A 21,536-nucleotide genomic window follows, 5' to 3' on the forward strand; every position below is an offset into this window, starting at 1 on the left:
AATACACATTTCATGTCGTATTGTTTTTTGTCATATAGATAATACTTTTTGAGAAAAATGACATGTTATATGAGTATACTCCAGGTTATACGAGTTATGTGAAGTTTTGAACATTTATTGTCATTTTTCTCAAAAACTACTGTCCTTATGACAAAAATCAATACCACATAAAATGTGTATTTCGACGAGAGCTACAACTTTTGTTTGAAGTATTTTTCCAAATTACCATTATTTACGGAAATAAATGGGAAAAACTATGATCGCGTACGACTTTTTTGCGACCATAGAGGATTTACGTCGAAATTAGACGTTCCGCCACGTGCTGTGGACCGAGTCCGTGGTTCGGTGTACATACACAGGCGGCTTAACGTTTCCAGCGAATCGGATAGCCGTGTTCGCTAAAGTTTCGCCGCTGACATACCCCGAATGCGAATTAACAATACTTCCCGGCGAACGTGACCCACCCTAGCCGGTTAATCGAGTTCCAAATGTCTTTTCCGCTGCCGACACGGATTCCACGCACGTGACATCCTCGGTTAGACACATGCTCTTACCGGCAGCGTCTGGTAATGACGTCTGCTCAAACTCGTAGAATTCTTTCATTTGTTAGAATTAGCGAAAGTGCTGATCGAACCACCGTGACGTATCACTCCTACGCGAACGAACTTCGTAACGTCAAACGCAGTAACAATATTAATATTAATTATTATTATTTTTCGATGTAGAATAAGAATATAAAATGAAAAATATGGGGATTTCCATTTGAAAAAATGAAGTTGCCCTTCATCTGACCCCCAAAGGGCCATTATGGAAAACTGTGCATAGCGCCATTAAATGTGCCCCTTCGTATGGAGAATATTTTATATAGAACATTTTTTCATATCTCTGCTGGTTACCGTAATAATTGACTGTCTCAAGATAAATGGACCACCCTGTATACAGGATGGGTCGCCACATTTTGCCACCTCAAATATCCTTGTTGTTTTCAAGGATACGTCAAATGTCTGAAGGACAAAGTTGAATGGTAAAGCGGGGCTTATACGATACAAAAAAAAAATTCTTGTTCTAATGCAAGTTTTTTTAGAGACATGAAGGTGACCTTGATTTTTATTTGGATGATTTTTTTTGGTGATTTTGGATTTCGAGCGAAATCCCCGACGTGGCGAACAAAACCTGATCGAGCCGACGACGACGTGGCTTGACCCAAATGGCGGGTCTAGTTTTCAAACTCGTTGGAATAAAAATAAATCCGCTCTGGTCCCCCTCCTGTTGCGAAATTTCTGGACCGGAAGGGATTAGAATAGAATCCGCGATAAGGTAGAGAGTAGGTTTTGCGCAGGGGTAAAAAATTCGAAATTATTGCATGCCCGAGGCAGCCATTCGTTTCGTGTTTACAGGTGACCGGTAGAATCGAACGTCCTTAAAACGGTACCGGTTTGAAAATTGTAACCGGAGGAGAGACTGGGCTTTCGGTGACCGGATCCAATGCTCGTTCGCTTTTCTATACGATTTAAAGCTCCGCCTTTTCCTAATAATTGCCAACTTCGTTATCTACACACAAGGAAAGCCCGGCATTTGTTTCGCACGCGAACAAAACATCCGTATCGTACATTTTCTTTATACTAGCAGCCCGGCAGGAACGGGGGGGCGGGGCGGGGAGAGAGGATGCGCGCACACCCGAGTTCCGCCCTAATAAATGCTGCCTCTAATTAAGATCTCGCCGATTAAACTTTTCGGGCTGCCCGGTTTCGGGAACTCCGTTCTTTTCGACGTTGACTCGCCGCATTTATTCCGGCTAGGTTGCCATCGAGCATCCGGCTCTGTGTGTTTACCGATTTCACGAACGCTTCGGTGTACAGGCTGTCCCCAATACAGTAAAGTCGCGATATTTGTCAACTATCGCGTCAGAGTCGCTAGAAACTGATCAAACCATCACTCGAGGGGAATCTAAGGTAAACTGAAAAAACGAAATTGAAAAATTGAAGTTGAAATTGAAAAATAATAAAGTCGAAATTGAAATTGAAAGATAATAAAGTCGAAATTGAAATTGAAGCAGGAAATGAAGTTTTGATATTGAAAAATTGAAGTTGAATTTCAGAAATTGATATTGACAATCAGAAATAGAAGTTGAAAGTAACGTTGAAATTGAGAAATTAATGTTGAAATTGAATTTGAAGATAAAATCGAGAAATTGAAGTTGAAACTGAAAAATCGATGTTGAAATTGAGAAATTGACGTTGAAACTGAGAAATTGACGTTGAAACTGAAAAATTGAAGTTAAAATTGAAAACTTGAAGTTGAAATTGAAAAATTGATATTGGCAATGAAAAATTGAAGTTGAAATTGAAAAATCGACGTTGAAATTGAAATTGAAGATAAAATCGAAAAATTGAGGTTGAAGTTGGAAAATTGAATTTGAACTTGAAAAATTGAAGTTAAAAGCGAGAAATTGATGTTGAAACTGAAGAATTGATATTGACAATGAAAAATTGCAGTTGAAATTGAAAAATTGATGTTTGAATTGAAGTTGAAATTGAGAAATTGATGTTGAAATTGAAGTTGAAAGTGAAGTTGAAATTGAAAAATTAAAGTGTAAGAACGACGGGGGAAAGAATGATCGAAAACATTATATAATTGATTGATGAAAGCAATAACCGTAGTACGAAATTCCGTGGTATTTTATATTCCAGCATTTTGTTTTTTAAATTGTCAGAAACGCATAAAGATCCGCAGTCTACTCGTAATACGGGGAGGTCCGTTTAAATAAGGACACCTAAATGACCTTGAAATGACCTTGATCTTCGCTAATTGAAGTATTACCTTCAGGTCAAGTTCAATGTGATGTTATTATACATATTTGAATGTATTTTTCGATCAGTTACCCGATGCAATAGAATAAAAATGTAGTTAAATATCAGAAAACATCGATGACCTTGATAACTCCGAAAAAAAATGACCTTTGGAAAGAAACATTCGTGCCGGATATTTGGTCCATTGACACCATGCACACTACGTAACAAATGTTTCTTGCAGCACAATCACCTGAAGAGATATTTAGGTGTCCTTATTTAAACGGACCTCCCTGTACATTGCGTACCGACAATTTTTAAATATTGTACCATTTACAAAGCATCTCGTGGATTTGATTGCGCGTCGACTTCTCCGTTCCGACATTTTCAAGCGTGCTCTCGAGCTAAACTAAACGTTATTATGAAGTATGCTACAACAACATCGCCCAGCGAAGTTATTCGAAGTTTCAGAGCGGGTTATCAAATTATAAATTTCAAGTGTAGCCGATCAACAGTTAGCCCAGTTAATTCCTTGGTTAAATTTGTACACAATTGCGCTGTTCATTATCCTATAATTATAATAATGGGCAAATAGTTGCTTACGCAAGTGGACCATGCTCTTCAAACATGTTCGCAGCAGAGTCTAATACCTCGGATGCCTTCCATAAACTCGGCGTAGCTCTGCTCTGTTATCGTCCTTATGATGAAATTCTACGTATAAACATGGTTATCGAATTTCTAGCTAGCCACGTTCTTAATCTTCGATTATACTACGTTCACTAACTATTTAGTTGGCAAGAAAGTAATCTCGAATTTCTTTATTCAAGCAATGATACTTTAATCAATAAAATATTATCTTATTTATTGTTTTTGACAAAAGATCATGGAGAACAAACGGGAGAATATCTTATTCGTTAAAATTCATTGCTCGGATACAAAAATTGGGCTGTCAATTAATATCAATAATCTCAAATAATAATTCGCCGGATGAGAAACATTTTTCGTTGGAAACGTTAAATATTATTGTTTACTTTGATTATCGAATCCCGTCCAAATTAATCGCAGAAGTCCGCGCCCCAGCGCGTATTTGCTCTCGCGGGTTTATCAGCATCCTCTGTGCGAAATTACGGTGCGCGGAGCCTTTATTCGGCGAACAAATGCCGTCCCCCTATTTCATTGCGAATTTTCCAGTGGGCCAATCTCGGGAATAATGCCCGGCGAGAGCACAATTCTATCGCGCCCGCCGAAAATTCAAGTCGCGATTCGCACCCCGCCGCGAAACAAACCGGGTCACAGAAAGGGCACAGAGAGGAAGGGAGGAGGATAGGTTGAATAGAGGTGCGTGGAGAGGGGGAGGAAGGGCATGGCTCTTGTCACGATCCACGCGTGGCACGCGTGCAGATAAACGCACCTGTTAAATTGGGCCGTCGCTCGTCGGCCAGCTGAAGAATATCCCATCCATTATGGGAGCGTCGCGGCTGCAACGGCGACTGCAACGTTGTTCCCGCAGTTAATCCTGCCGTCTAACGAGCCGAAATTTGTCCGCGTGTCGCGCCTCGATTAAACGCGGCAGACGAAAGCGGAAAGAGAACGGGACCGCGATGCGAAACACAAAAAAGAAACAGACGAAGGACGAAGAAAAATATAAATAAGCTGGACACGCAGCTGGGCTAGAGAGAAGGACGGCAAGAATCGTTTCGGGTAAACTTTACGTTAGCGGACTCAAAATTTCTGCCTTTCTTTTATAAACTATTATGTATTTGGTCCAGTTAATTCGATCCAGAAGTTTCGATCCTGTAGGATCAATGGTTCAGAAGTTATGGTTGCTTAAAGTTGAGCATTTTTCAGTGTTTTTGACAGGTAAGGGCGCCGCAATATTGGTTTGTAGTGACGATCGCGCGCCGCTTACCGAGCAGAACCGCTAGATGGCGGCACGAGCACACAGTGATATCGCTAACAGAGAAAATATCTCAGATATGTCAAAAACACTGAAAATGCTCAACTTTAAGCAAGCATAACTCCTGAACCATTGACCCTAGAGGATCGAAACTTCGATCTGCATCCGCGCCGAGTACAAATCTACTGGTACAGTATTTAATGAATTATCGTAAAATTTGTCTACCACCTCAAAAAATATATTTTTATTTTTATTCTGTTCCATATGCGAGAACACAATATACCTTCCAACTAGTAGGTTATCGAATCATTTCAACTAGTGATGAATTCATCAACATTCGTTGTTTACCCCAGTGTGTGGCGCAGCCCGCACTTATGACAGGGGCGGATATTTAATTCAGTGCCATCGGTTTCGATCTTTACAGAATCCTGTTTTGACTCTTGTCAGCCTTGGCGAAGCTGGAGAGGGCAAAATAAAAGAAATGGCGAACAAGCCACCGATGAATACTCGGTGACCGAATTCAATCGAGGAAGTCATGGAGCAGAAACCAATGGTGTTTCCCGTTTAGCCGACTGGATCCAGCGAACTTACGGTGATCGGCATAAATGTTCCGCGAAACGAGTCTCGACCGAGCAATATCGAGTCGAGAAAAAGTCGATGGTTAACAATCGGCGCAAATTTCATTCGGCAATCACGGAGGGAAACGTCGTTCCCGGTAACGACGCTTCGATGGCGGGCATATATCGCGAGGAGTGCACGCGCGCGCGCGATGAACGAACAAATTTTTCTTTATTTCACGTATGACAAAATAATCCGCTATACGTAACTAACAAGGAAATATTGCTGAACTTCATAAATAAATTCAAGCATCGCCCGAGTCAATTTACAAATCGTTCACAACAATTTAACGCGCAACAAGCCTCTCCATCAATCAATCCCCATTTATATTACTTTATGTTTTAATAAGATTGATTGAATAAACGGAGTAAACGCAAGTTAATTGGATGAATTCGATTTATCGCTGTTTCTAATTAATGTCAGAATTTGTTTGCGCTCTCCACACTCGAAACTCCGGACTGCTTGATCGAACTTATTGAACGCCCTACATTCAATTCGTCTACCCAGCCCTTGATTCCCGCAGTTACTTTTCAAAACGCCCGAACGATTCAAAGAGTGCTCAATACCGTTATCGAGAAAACACGAATGAGTTTTCGATAAAACATTTTCACACGGTACATTTGGCTCGACGCTTCAACACCGCCTCCTCCTCGTAACTTCCATGAGAGAAACGAAAACACAAATCTTTGATTTTTATTGTTCGAAACTTCTGCACGTTGCGCAGAGCCACGTTCCACTGATCTTTCCTTTTCGTAGGCCAAACACGATTAGGATTTATTTACAATACAGAATGGATTTTGCAAATGCTACAAAGTTGTTCAGAGATATTTCATTTTCCAGATATTAGCGTAAGTCTTTTGTGGTTTTATTTCTACTAGCTCGTGCTGTTTGTATTCAAGACAGTTTCTAGTATTCTGTCGAGATACTAAGCTATTTTAATTGTAGTAAGCTGCCGCTGACAGCGGCGCGATCGTTTCATTACGATCGGCAATCGAAAATTTCTATAGCACCGAGAGAGAGGACACCGGTATTATTAAAGGAAAAGATAGCGAGTACAAGGGCTGGAACGAGTTCCGGCATCGTCTGTGTACTCCTTCCGTGCAGTACGCCAACTGCGAACCGGAGATTAAACCAAGAAATAGCAATATGCCGCTTCCTCTCGCATTATAAAATACTTTGTTTGCTGATAAAAGCGCTGCTTGACTGATCCGTTTCGACGACGGGGCAAACGTGAACAAGCCCATTGTTCGAGCCGTTCTTCCCAACAAAATTATTCACGAAACTGTACAAAAGGTAAGGTACACGATATCCAGGTGGCTATGTATTTGTAGACAGATTTCGTCAATTCGTGCTACGTATTTGTTAACAATCTGCTGTCAATCTGCTACCATTCTGCTGTCAATCTGATGTCAATCTGCTGCCAATCTGCTGACAACCTGCTGCGAATCTGCTACCGATCTGCTGCCAATCTGCTATCAATCTGCTACCAATGTGCTTATAAATTGTGTACAGGATAGCTGTGTTGAACAGACAATCTGAACGTGTTCTTCCCAACAAAAACTATTCACGAAACTGTACAAAAGGTAAGGTACACGATATCCAGGTGGCTATGTATTTGTAGCCAGATTTCGTCAATTCGTGCTACGTATTTGTTAACAATCTGCTGCCAATCTGCTACCATTCTGCTGTCAATCTGATGTCAATCTGCTGCCAATCTGCTATCAATCTGCTACCAATGTGCCTAAAAATTGTGTACAGGATAGCTGTGTTGAACAGACTATCTGAACGAGTTCTTCCCAACAAAAACTATTCACGAAACTGTACAAAAAGTAAGGTACACGATAACCAGGTGGCTATGTATTTGTAGACAGATTTCGTCAATTCGTGCTACGTATTTGTTAACAATCTGCTGCCAATCTGCTACCATTCTGCTGTCAATCTGATGTCAATCTGCTGCCAATCTGCTGCCAATCTGCTGACAACCTGCTGCGAATCTGCTACCGATCTGCTACCAATGTGCTTATAAATTGTGTACAGGATAGCTGTGTTGAACAGACTATCTGAACGTGTTCTTCCCAACAAAAACTATTCACGAAACTGTACAAACAGTAAGGTACACGATAACCAGGTGGCTATGTATTTGTAGACAGATTTCGTCAATTCGTGCTACGTATTTGTTAACAATCTGCTGCCAACCTGCTACCATTCTGCTACCAATCTGCTGACAATCTGCTGCCAATCTGCTATCAATCTGCTACCAATGTGCCTAATAATTGTGTATCGTACAACTTTCGATGGCTGTCGTTTTTTCCTGCGTCAACCGATTTCGATGAAATTTTCAGTGTGTGTATGACAAACACATAGATCTATGAAACACATATTTTAAATTTTCATTAAGGTCCCAAATAAAAAAGTTTTAAAAAATTCCATTATAATTTTTGCATGTAAAACCTTGTAAATTATAACTCTTGGAAAATCTTGTTTTCATATCATTTCGTAAAACAATGCTTCTAATTGATTATAAAAAATCAGATCGTTTGGTACGATTATAAAAAAGTTAGCCTATTTTAAGGGGCGTACGAATACTTTCTACACTCACTGTATAATTATTCGTATTTACCTGAAATGCGTCGAGTGAAACTATGTTCACAGTCGAGCTTATTGCGCGAGAAACCGCGGATATTATAAGATATTTACCACAGCAAGAGAATCCTTGCGTGTTCCGGTGTGAAACCATTCGGAATACGATCGGAATTTCATAAGACACTAATTTTACCGGGAGCATGTTCTAATATCCTTACGGAAACGCCTCGTAGCGAGACATCGGTGGGTTATCGTAGCAGTGGCGGAAACAGCATTAGCCATTTTCCCATAGATCTTTGATCTCGATCCGGATAACGGGAACGTAAGGCCTGCGAATCGCGAGAGGGCGCCTCTCGCGGAGTTTATTTTACTTTGTGCTCTCACGCCTTTGTGCCTTTGCCGTAGAACTACTCCGGCACTCGGCGACGATAACGAAATTGTAGAGGCGCGCGCGCAGCGCGGCGCAGCTCAAATTGTCTGCTAGCAACATTTCGGTAATTTCGTTTCTCTAAGCGTTATTAGAGAGCACGGGGCATCGTTTTATCGAGCAGAGCGCGACTTTGCGGGAAGTACGAGTCGCTTGGTAATCCAGTTATGGAATTCGAAAGTAACACCGTTTCTGAAACTTTCGCGGAACTAGTTGCGGCAATGATAGTCCTACTCGATTAACGTCATGCTCCTTCAGCGAAATTTCTACTACTTCAAAATTATATGTTGTGACTACCCTAGCGTGGATTCTCCATCTCTGGATCGCTGGAGATTTGTTAAAAAAACTTGCCGCAAAATTGACCTTGACCTTGAATCTCAAGGTCAAACTGTTTTTTTTTATCATTGCGTCGTGTAGTACTCATCAGGGGGAAGAGAAGTCTGAAAACAACCATGGGTCGAAAACGAACCGTTCGCTGTTCCACACACGTGGATACTCTATTATACAATTTGGGAAAACTTTACTTTACCGGATTCAAAATTAGTACCTTTCTCCTACAAATTATGATGTATTTGCTATGTGATCCAGTAGATTTGTACTCGGCGCAGATGCAGATCGAAGTTTCGATCTTGTACGATCAATGGTTCAGAAGTTATGGTTGCTTAAAGTTGAGCATTTTTCAGTGTTTTTGACAGCTAGGGGAGTCATCATATCGGTTTGTAGTGACGATCGCGCGCCGTTTACCGAGCAGAACCGCTAGATGGCAGCACTACTTCGTCATTACAGACCAATATGGCCTTACCTGTCAAAACACTGAAAAATGCTCAACTTTAAACAACCATAACTCCTGAACCATTGATCCTAGAGGATCGAAACTTCGATCTACAGGTTCTCCGGGTACAAATCTACTGGTTTACATACCAAATACATCATAATTCGTATGAGAAAGGCAAAAATTTTCCGATAAAGTAAAGAGCAGCCTACAATTTTACTAGAAAATGTATTTAGAAATTTGTCGCAGATACATATTCTGATAAAAGCGTTGCAAAATCTAAATAAACACGATACTGTTATTATGGTGTCCTACAGTAACAGGAAAACCAGTCATTTTGAACACTGGGAAATTCCAGTGTCAGTAAAGTGGAGACGAAGTTAATACGCAGCCTGATTACATGGGTGAAAAAGCATTGGCGTTCCAATCAGTTCGTACCCTTTAATATTTTGCCGGGAACGTGGCATTTGTATCTTAGAAGGAGGAAGGAGAAGTCAACGATCCTGCAGCCTTTGACTGTGCCAAATTGCGAACCAAGGAAAAATCAAAGACCAGAAGAAGCGAGCGTGCAACGCGGCACCTGGTGCTCCGCATCTTCGACGTTCCAGCATCGAAACTCCCTCTGGCATTCTCTCTGTTCCCTATTCTCCGCATCTTCGACCCCGCGCCACGCTCTTTTTAACGGGACAGAAATAAACTGTTCGCCATAGCGTCAACGGAACACACATTTCTCGCGCGACGTCGCCGCGCCGTATTGTTTTGTTGCCGAGACGCTGCTTTGGTACAGTTCGAGGACAGAAGCCGAAGGGGAATATAATGCCGCGGTTGGGAGCACGAGTCATTGTTGAGGATTGTCATGTTGATTTAAGCTGCCAGCCTTCGCAATGGGATTATACAATTAATTTTCGCGACCTTTCGCCGCGTATATGACTGAACACACATAGGCGTTTCAAGAAATCTCCGCGAAACTTCCATTTTATTTTTATCTCTCGAATTCTGTTGACGTAGAATATAAACTCGCCAGTTGTAATTTTATGGTATTTTTAGTTGAAAGTCGGGCGAGGTTCTATCGGAAAATATTGTTCTGCTTTAAACGTTGGACGAAACTCTGCGATCTAGAATAATTGACAATGAGATGAGTGTCAGATTGCTATCAGATTGCTATCAGATTGATAGCAGATTGGTATCAGACTGGTATCAGAGTGATAGCAGATTGCTATCAGATTGGTAGCAGATTGGTATCAGATTCGTAGCAGATTGGTATCAGAGTGATAGCAGATTGCTATCAGATTGCTATCAGATTCGTAGCAGATTGCTATCAGATTCGTAGCGGACTGCTATCGGATTTGTATCAGAGTGATAGCAGATTGCTATCAGACTGGTATCAGAGTGATAGCAGATTGGTAGCAGATTGGTATCAGATTCGTAGCAGATTGGTAGCAGAGTGATAGCAGATTGCTATCAGATTGCTATCAGATTCGTAGCAGATTGCTATCAGATTGGTATCAGAGTGATAGCAGATTGCTATCAGATTAATAGCAGATTGCTATCAGTTTGCTATTAGATTGGTAGCAGATTAATAGCAGATTGGTGGCAGATCACAGAGGGAGGGTACCATTTCCCCTGAATTCGTGCTCCCTCCCCTCATCTGGCGACTCTGTATAACCCAATATAAAACAACAATTTATTTCAACGAAAGATAATTTATCTGACAATTCACGCTAAGAAATGATCATGAAAATCGGTTCGTTCATAATTATGTATAAATATTGTTCATTAATTTGCGAAATTTGTTATTATTACGCGAGAATTGTGAAAACAGTGATAATCATCTGATCAAATTTAAATGTAATCACTGTTCTCACGAAATTATTATGTTAATTAAATGTGAAGATAATAATTTTACAAATAATCAAACATAATTTATCGAAGTCTTCCGCAATCTCTCTACGTCAGTCCGGATACACACTGAACAATCCGGGTATATCACGCGAGAAGCTTGAGAGATCAATTTTCATTTCCAGCGTTTGTGAAAACTCTATGAAGAATGACAGGATGTGGGATTTTCCCGCAGACCTGCGGCTTTTTTCAGTGTAATAACGCGCGCGGGGATGTTCTATTGGGTTGCAACGAGTGTATTTGCTCGCCGTCGAGACTCTAATGGGGGAATTGTGGCGTGGCGTGATTTTATATTTGCCGTTCCCTGACGAAGGAAATGGATTTACCTTCGAATCGCGCTGGGTTTCTCTGTTGGATCTCTCTACTTTAATTTCCTGCGGTTTACTACCTCATACGATGTCTGTTCTCCGCTAATACAAAAACAATCTTTTTTTTATCGCTGAACTTACCGATCACTGAAAGCGATGAAAATGTTTTAGCTTGTAAAAATGTCATGACTCTCTATTTATTTAAATTTTTTGCCATTATTTATACACTGTTCGATAATTGTAAATTTCAACAACTGTAAAATTAAAAATATAAAACCGGTCATTTGACCGGCAGTGGTAGATTTGTCGTTGAAAACATTCGAAAATTTATAAAATCGAATTTTTGCCGCCTTGGCACCACTGTGCTACGCCGCAGCTCCGGCGCGTCGATTCGCTCGCCCTCCGCCCGGTTCCGGCGTAACATGCAAATATTATTCCGCCAGCTGTTGCGCCCTCGTCTTAGCTATAATGCCGGTGGAAAGGCCGGGATAAGATTATTCAACGTAAGCGTGTTTAATCTCGCGATCCCCTAAGTAACCAACCCCGCCCCCCCCCCCCACATCGAACGTTCCAAACCGTGAACTTTCAAGTTATCCGCGTGAGGGAACAAACGCGCGTGGCGGGCTCGCGGATATTCCGGCGAGCGCGCAGCGTTTAAGCGGAATTGCGGCCCGGGACGATGCAATTACGCGGGGGCGTTTAATGGCGGGTGCAACGCCCAGTGAAAGACACGATGTTATTAACGAATGGGTAATGACCGATGAAATTCGTGGATATCACGGTCGCGTTTTATCTTGATTGAGGATAATTATGGGGTTCGTTGCGTATCCTTTCGTACAGGACAGATTCGTGTGCGGCGTGGGTGTCCACCAGTGACGCGGTCTGCCCGTTTAATGTGCCGAGTCTCGTTTACCGATTTCGCGAATACGGATCTGGTGCGGAGATGAGGCACCACCAATGGACGAATTTACTATCTAGGGGATTAAAATCCTGCACACCAGATGGGTTATGTATGGGGGTAGACTACTACTTTTTCCAGCATTGCGCATTTCATTTCTCGATACAGTTGTTACGAGCCGAGTTATAAATATTTCTTTTTCACTTTATTTTTCTATGTGCTCTTCAATTTGTCAAATGTTAATTTCAACATCAGTTTCAACTCTTCGATTTCAACATCAATTTCAACTCTTCGATTTATACTTCAATTTTTCAATTTCAACTTCGTCTTCGATTTCCATTTCAACTCTTCTAATTGAAGAATAACGACTTTGCTGTAATGGCATTATTTCGACATTATTCACGCGATTAAAATTCCCCCTAGGCAACCAATAATAGTATAATAGTATCCCTGGAGGGCGTTAATAAATAACATTCACGATTTTCACACTAGACTCTGCACGCAAACGTGACAGCCTTTGAAGTTAAGAATCTATTGTTCTTTCTTGATCAACATCAGCTGTTATGTTCAAATAAAAAGGTATATAAAATTAATTGATAGCAGATTGGTATCAGATTGGTATCAGAGTGATAGCAGATTGCTATCAGATTGGTAGCAGATTGGTATCAGATTGGTATCAGAGTGATAGCAGATTGCTATCAGATTGGTATCAGAGTGATAGCAGATTGCTATCAGATTGGTAGCAGATTGCTCAGCTGTTATGTTCGAATAAAAAGGTATATAAAATTAATTGATAGCAGATTGGTATCAGATTGGTATCAGAGTGATAGCAGATTGCTATCAGATTGGTAGCAGATTGCTATCAGATTGGTAGCAGATTGCTATCAGATTGGTATCAGAGTGATAGCAGATTGCTATCAGATTGGTATCAGAGTGATAGCAGATTGCTATCAGATTGGTAGCAGATTGCTCAGCTGTTATGTTCGAATAAAAAGGTATATAAAATTAATTGATAGCAGATTGGTATCAGATTGGTATCAGAGTGATAGCAGATTGCTATCAGATTGGTAGCAGATTGCTATCAGATTGGTATCAGATTGGAATCAGAGTGATAGCAGATTGCTATCAGATTGGTATCAGAGTGATAGCAGATTGCTATCGGATTGCTATCAGATTGGTAGCAGATTGCTCGGCTGTTATGTTCAAATAAAAAGGTATATAAAAATTAATAATATTGCATTGTCATCCAGCTCTGAGCTATTGATAAAGTTTCAAGTCTCTAGCTCATCGGGAAGTGGTTTAAAATTCGACATCGAGACTTAAACATCGTCAACTCGGCGAGCTAATTAATATAAGCGTGGTAAAAATAAAATGTTCGACTCTAATTTTCGTCTATTCTAGCCGTAATAATTTTGCTGCACATTTTATGCATTCGTAACAAAAATGAATAATTAAGAATGATTAAGAAATTTCAGCCCCAAGGACGTTTGGACGTAGACTGGACATGAAACGGACGTCCTATGGACGTACGGTGCTATCTGGATACATATGTAGTTGCATTGATCAATATTATCTGGATAATTGCATTGATCAAATAATATCAGATTTGATTAAACCACGATTGGCAATGATCCATCAAATTAATCGTGCTAAAATTAATGACACAGATTGTTATGTTTTCTTTTTTTATCTTCAAAGAAAGCCACATGAAAATGAATAATTAAAACCGCGTAGCCTACAGAGAATAGAATGGAATAGATACTGTAATGATAATTATAATATATGGGACGAAACTAATAAGTTTATGGGCACGTTAATTAGTGACGTCGCGCAGCAGATGTTTATTATTTTCCCCGGGTGTGGCTTATTTCGCCACAAATTGAGCAACGGTAGTATAAACTGATTGCCGATTACTAGTGTTAGCCTACGCTAGATCTGCACATCAATGGCGTCGTCCTCCGGGCGTGAATATTAATTAACATTTGCATTAACGCACCTGTCACAGCTTCAATTATTGTAGGCTTTCAAAAGCGGTTCTGCTCTGTGCGAGGATTTACTTGCTTACCCGTGGTCAACCAAACAGATCCCGGATTGGGGTTTATATTTGCATTAGGATAATTACCCTTAACGTGATTTTCAAGAATTCGGTCGCACTTCATTTGCCGTGTAGAAGTTAGCCTCTTGTCACTCGAATGGCAACTCTGAGGCGCCATTAAAAATTGCTGCACCATTATTGAAAATATTGTTTACATTATTAAATATGTATGTATCTAATTAATTACTGAACATTTAAGTATTTCATAAGGTATAATATCAATTTCATATCCACCAAATTAGGCCTAGCAGACTAAGATTGGTCCAGCGGCCCCACCCACAATTTTTATTGATATTATGTGGAAAACAATGGTTTTAGGTTAGTTTTAGGTTGAAAGATAACCCCCTAAAATTTTAAGTCGCTAACCCTTCGTATAAGGATGATATGAGGGTAAATACCCTTAACTGTATCATTTTTTTTCTCGGTTGTTAATTAAGATATTCGAATAAAAAAAACACGAAAATACTCGAACTTACCTCCTTCATATCGTACATTTTTTTCACCATCGTGGTCAAATTATTAAGGGTAGAAAAAAGTCATTTAATTCGTATAAGGATGATACGAGGGTAAATACCCTTAACTGTATCATTTTTTTTCTCGGTTGTTAATTAAGATATTCGGATAAAAAAAACACGAAAATACTCGAACTTACCTCCTTCATATCGTACATTTTTTTCACCATCGTGGTCAAATTATTAAGGGTAGAGAAAAATCATTTAATTTTTTAGGGGCGGGAATTGCAAGCAACCTTTCCAGTGACCACTTCCAAAAAATTCAAGAACAATGTTCTTGAACGATTGAACAATGTTGTTTTTAAACAATCATTTCCGCGACGACTGTATTTATATAATTCAAAAACGTACACGTGGCTGTTGCTAACGTCAACCCAATAATTTTTAACAGTGCATCGACCCAACGCACGATTTAATAAAACTCCAACGGGACCGGTCGGTTAATCCACGCGACAAAGAGTGGAAAAATACCGATCCGAAATTGCGCGCAATAGATTTCCCTCGACGTCACATTTTGTCGGAAGAGTCGGTAAATTCTCGTCGGAGTTTATCGTTTTTTCCTTCTTTCTTTTTTTTTTGTGTCCGCGGGACAGCTGCCGCGTGTAACCGCTTCTGCTTTCGTGGCAAGGTGCGCTGTCGCCGCGACACGGACCAGACCACGTGAACCTCCACTGACTTCCTGAGAAATTTTCCGTGTTCCCTCGCCGAGAGACTTGACGGTGATACATGACGCTTTAAAAGCGAAGATCTCGCGCGACCGTTATAAAGCTCGGAAAACGCTGAACACGATCGCCATAGCACGCAGAGCCGAGCTAGGTTGCACGAAAAATCTTATCACGGACCGGTTACCTTCAACGAACACGTCGGAGATTAAATTAGCTTTTTCTTCTCGAGCTAAATACCGGCTTTCATGAAAACCGTTTCAACGAAGTTTCATTAAACAATGTTCCTTAGCTATGCACTTGTGAATAAGTTCCTGCCACAGAAGTTCTTTTTTCTGAATAGCAAAGTAGAGGATATTTTGTTGAAAATATTTCCGATAATTGTATGGTAAGTTGGATTGATGTATTTGGTATGTAATCCAGTAGATTTGCACCCACGAAAGCTGCATACGAAGTTTCGATCCTCTAGGATGAATGGTTCAGGAGTTATGGTTGCTCAAAGTTGAGCATTTTTCAGTGTTTTTGACATATCCGAAATATTTTCTCTAGGTTAGCGATATTACTGTGTGTCCGCGTTGCCATCTAGCGATCTGCTCGGTAACCGGCTCGCGATTGTCACTATAAACCAATATGGCGGCGTTCTTACCTGTCAAAAACACTGAAAAATGCTCTACTTTAAACAAGCATAACTCCTGAACCATTGATCCTACAGGATCGAAACTTCGATCTAGAGGTTCTTCGGATACAAATCTACTGGATTACATACCAAATACATTATAATTCGGGGGAGAAAGGTATCGTTGAATCAAAAACACTGAAAAATGCTCAAATTTAAACAGCCATAACTCCTGAACCATTGATCCTACAGGATCGAAACTTCGATCTGCAGGTTCTCCGGGTACAAATCTACTGGATTACATACCAAATACATTATAATTCGGGGGAGAAAGGTATCGTTGAATCAAAAACACTGAAAAATGCTCAACTTTAAGCAAGGATAACTCCTGAACCATTGATCCTAGAGGATCGAAACTTTGTCTGTAGATTCTCCGAGTACAGATCTACTGGATTACACACCAAATACATTATAATTCGGAGGAGAAAGGTATCGTTGAATCAAAAACACTGCAGATTGCTTTAAACTTTAAGCAAGCATAACTCCTGAACCATTGATCCTACCGGATCGAAACTTCGATCTACAGGTTCTCCGGGTACAGATCTACTGAATTACATACCAAATGCATCATAATTCGTAGGAGAAATGTACTAATTTTGAGTCCGGTAAAGTAATGTTTACCCTGCAAATGACTAATTGTAAGAGAAAAAATATTTCTCTCAAGCTGTATTAATTTTTTTGAACAAACTTGACTCCAAAATCTTATAGGGAGGGAATGCATCTACAACTGATAATTTTTTGGTCGAAAAATAGCATTCTGAAATAATCAAAAAATGACATCAACAAAATAATACACACATTTATACTTGTGTGTTTTACAAGAGCAAATTGTGTAAAATTTACTGACGAAACATCGTTTCTTAATTATTGGATAACGGAGGTTATCTATAATTTTTCACGGAATGAAATTTCAGTTCTTCCCTTCGCGTACGGCTAATGGGATTTTCAAAATTGGCTTTGAAATGTAATTGAAACAATTTGGTAAAAAAGGCGAAATTTACGGTAGTCGAAATATTAACTTCGTGAATTGTGTACGTGTGTGCGCACACGTGTGCGTCTAATCGAAAACTTTCTAATTCCATGAAGGTCGTGGTTCGAAGCGGGTATAGGCAATTGTCGCGTGTGATTGCATATTTTGCGTTGCTTTACGCTTAACTCTACCACCTGTTACCAATTTTACGTAAGTAATTATAACAGTTGCATGAAACATTTGCCACGGAACAATGCGACGTTAAAATAATTAAATGAAGCGGAATTAAATATCCCCGTGGACTTGTTAACGAAATATTTGCTGAATTTAACAACTTTTAGTAAAATAACAAAACATTGATTATTGTGTACAACTACATAAATTATTCTAGTTCATCCGAATCCGTGTAGAAACAAATACCTTCCACGATTCTAGAAATCTATTTATTTTATGCTGTCATATTTCGTATTTTTTTTTTATGCATGAAAGATGAATTTACGATGCGTTAAAAACCAATTCATTTTACAATGTTGTTGCCGTATACATTTTTAGAAGAATCACGTTGCTAATTTATCGTTTCCACTGTTTCTTGCCCTAAACAAATTTCGTTAAATTTAATTGTTCGTAATTAATCGACGAATTTTTCCTTCGTTCATACTGTAAATTCTCATGTCCCAGTCGGTGCCCGCTACTCAAGAGGCAAAATTACCCTCCGATAATCTAATTAACCGCACGCAGAATGCATGCTTCACGAGGCAATTCTGAAATTAGCCTGTACATCGGTTTATTAAGTTAACTATAAGCGCGGAAGGGCTGGAAGTTGATCGAGTTTGCAGGCTTGCTTTCCGGGAAATTGTTGTTATTATCGGCAGTGATTTTAATGAAAGTCATTGTTAACGAAGCGGGGAAAAGTCGCGCGATAAATTAGCGACGCTTGTGTCCCGACGATTTTTTAGCTGAACTCCGAGCACTACGGCCGCCACGGGGAGCGTGCACAAACGTGTCCGTGCCTGACATACTAGGTCATTCAGAAAGTTCGTAGCCTAACAATGAAATTACATGAAATAATGAGTCGAGATATATTTATTCGTTAGTATATTCTCCCTTAAACTCGATACATTTTTTACAACGTTTTATCATTCATTTACTAGTAATAGGTAGGTTGCTGGTTCGAGTCCCGCTTCCGACATTCTTTTTTTTTCTCTTGAAATTGATGCCTACCTCAAAAAGCCTATTATTTACAAGTTATTTTTATTTTTGGATAAGGTATGAGTAAATAAGTATTTATTTGTGACCATCTTATCCATTCGAGTGTTTACATACTAGTAATAGGTAGGTTGCTGGTTCGAGTCCCGCTTCCGACATTTTTTTTTTTCTTGAAATTGATACCTACCTCAATTTTAAACCTTAGAATCTATTATTTATAAGTAATTTGTATTTTTAGATAAGGTATAATGAGTAAATAAATATTTATGTGTGACCATCTTACCCATTCGAGTTTTTACTAGTAATCGGTAGGTTGCTGGTTCGAGTCCCGCTTCCGACATTCTTTTTTTTTCCTTGAAATTGATACCTACCTCAATTTTAAGCCTTAAAATCTATTATTTATAAGTAATTTTTATTTTTGGATAAGGTATAATGAGTAAATAAGTATTTATTTGTGACCATCTTATCTATTCGAGTTTTTGCTAGTAATCGGTAGGTTGCTGGTTCGAGTCCCGCTTCCGACATTTTTTTTTCTTGAAATTGATACCTACCTCAATTTTAAGCCTTGAAATCTATTATTTATACGCCATTTTTATTGAAGTTGAAGAGTAGAAATTGTAGTTGAAATTGAAGTGGAAAAGTTGAATAATATAATAGAATTTGAACAGTTAAATTGAAGTTGAAATGGAAAAGTTCAAGTAAAATTTGAAGAGTTGAAATTGAAAAGTTCAAGTTGAGGTTGAAGAGTTGAAATTGATGTTGAAAAGTTGAATAATAGAATTTGAAGAGTTGAAATTGAAGTTGAATAATTGAAATTGTAGTTGAAAAGTTGGATAATAGAATTTGAGGAGTTGAAATTTGAAGTTGAAAAGTTGAATAATCGAATTTGAAGAGTTGAAATTGAAGTTGAAATGGGAAAGTTCAAGTAAAATTTGAAAAGTTGAAATTTTGAAAGTGAAGAGTTGAAATTATAGTTGAAATTGAAGAGTTGAAATTGCAGTTGAAATTGAAAAGTTCAAGTAGAATTTGAAGAGTTGAGATTGATATTTGTGACCAACGAATAACTGTGGCCACGGAATAAAATCGCGCGCGCGCGCGTTATTAATTATTCACAAATTATCATATTAGAAATGCATACGAAGAGTAAAATTAGTTGGAACCAAAACATGTGTCACAGATCGGATCGTTATAATGGGAAATCCAATGAAAGATACAGACAGACAGAATTCACGTCGATCTCGGGCTAAATGAAAGTTTCTCGATTCGAACCATGGTGATTCCAATTACGATTTGATGAAGCAACGCGGGATGGTTTACCAATTGACGGGGGGTGATATTTGTTGAAAATGGAATTTAAATTTCCCGATAACGTTCAGCTATGATGGATGAGGGAAATTGTTCTGGAAAAAGCGTGATAGGCGAAACGACAGAAAGGAACTTTTCACTTGGAGATAATACCCGATATATACTGTCCAAACAGCCAACGGGAGCTCGCGTAATATGCATACTTTTTTTTATCGTGCTATTCCCGTATTGGCAATTGCGGTAATTGACTGCGGATCTTTGTTTGCAAAATAGAAATTGTCCGTGTCGATTCTAAAGCCGTATGAAAATGCATTTTTAATCGTTTTAACTTTACCGCATGCATAACTGCATAAATTTTTATTCAATAAAATAACTGCTTTAATGCAAAATAAATATTTCTTAGTATAGTCGACACCTTTGTTTATGCTTGAAGCATTAATTTTGAATTTTCGAGATTGTTAGTACAAGTAATATAAGAACACCACTCAATTCTTTGAATATATTTACAGTTTTATATTCGACTGTTACATTGTTATCATAAATTAGTTTTTCCCGAATTTTCCATTTTTCCGTGATACTTTTCCAATTTTTCTTATCCTATAACCTAGTTCGGACTAATACGAACATTTTAAAAAAGGAATTAGCCAAATCGGTCCAGCCGTTCTCAAGTGATTCGCTTACCAACGAACAGCATTTGATTTTTATTTATACATATAAGATAAGATTCAAAAAATCCTCAGTTCTTTTAATAACATTTATACCTACCATATAATTTGTATTTCTAAACAAATTTGTTTCAAGTTCTTGTACCTTGAAAGTGCATACCTCAAATTTATAATTACATTTGTTAAATAATTATAATAATTCTTCATGGGGACTAATGAAAGTAGTCGAAGTGATTTCTCTGTAAAATGGAATATCTTTTGAGTTACAAATAGTTCCGCATTTTTTCAAATTGGAATATTTTCAGTATACTTTTCCTTTTTTATGTGATGACTAAAGAATCATTTCCAGCATCGTCCTTTTTCAGGAATTATTATTGTTTAAAGTGTCACAGATATTTCAGTGGATACTGATGTTTATCGAATGTATATCGTCCATCAAAAATTTTTTTTAAAAATGTCCATTCATGTTCACGAAACTATTAAATTCCAAATGCCATTATTACTGTACTGTTTATCAATTTTTTTATACAATTTATACAATTTATCAATCATTATTAACTTTATCATTTGCAATAAGCAATAGCTCGAAGCTTGTTAAATTTTTCATCCATTAGACTCGTTTCTGTTCTAAAAAATAATAAATGTTTACGTTCTTATGATTGTTGAGGAATTTATGAACGAATTTCGAAATCATTTGTTAAAGAAATTTCCGAAGAACATTGCAACCCTTTCTGACCATCTAGAATGTAATTAACAGTTTTATTTTTGCTTGATAGTGCAGAAAATTTTTGTTGGAAAACGTCTACGTTAAAAATAGAAGTCGAAACTGTTTATTTAACGCATTGTTCGAAGTTTCCCGAGGTAATTTAAATCGCAGATCGAGGAAAACTTTTCGTTGCCAGATTACAAGGAAAAGTAGAATAGTACTGTTAGAAATTTGCGACGAAATCTACAGTTTAATTAAATCTCACTGTGCAGCCTCGGATGGTAGCTACTGTTTCAGCCGAATGCGGAGAAAATGCAGAGAACTTAGCCGAAAGCTTATCTGCACCGTACCGTTTCATGTGTCTCTAATCTAAACAGTGCCTTAGAAGAGTTTCCTGGTAGCATAAAATCATGTAACGTTAATAGCTTTGGACAGTAATCATTTGCATAGCAGGACGAAAGTAGAAAAGGACTCTTGCGTAATCGCGTGCAGACGAATGCGCTTAACATATATGCATCTGTAAAATCCCGCACTCTATCCTCAACTTC

General features: G+C 38.7%; 1 protein-coding gene across 4 annotated transcripts in view; it reads left to right on the forward strand.

Annotated features, from left to right (window-relative positions):
• Window positions 1-21,536, forward strand: part of LOC143217609 (uncharacterized) — a 380,663-nt gene that overhangs the window by 209,342 nt on the left and 149,785 nt on the right. The gene's annotated exons all lie outside the window — the stretch shown is intronic.

This window comes from Lasioglossum baleicum, chromosome 17, assembly GCF_051020765.1.
Source record: "Lasioglossum baleicum chromosome 17, iyLasBale1, whole genome shotgun sequence".
NCBI lineage: Eukaryota > Metazoa > Arthropoda > Insecta > Hymenoptera > Halictidae > Lasioglossum > Lasioglossum baleicum.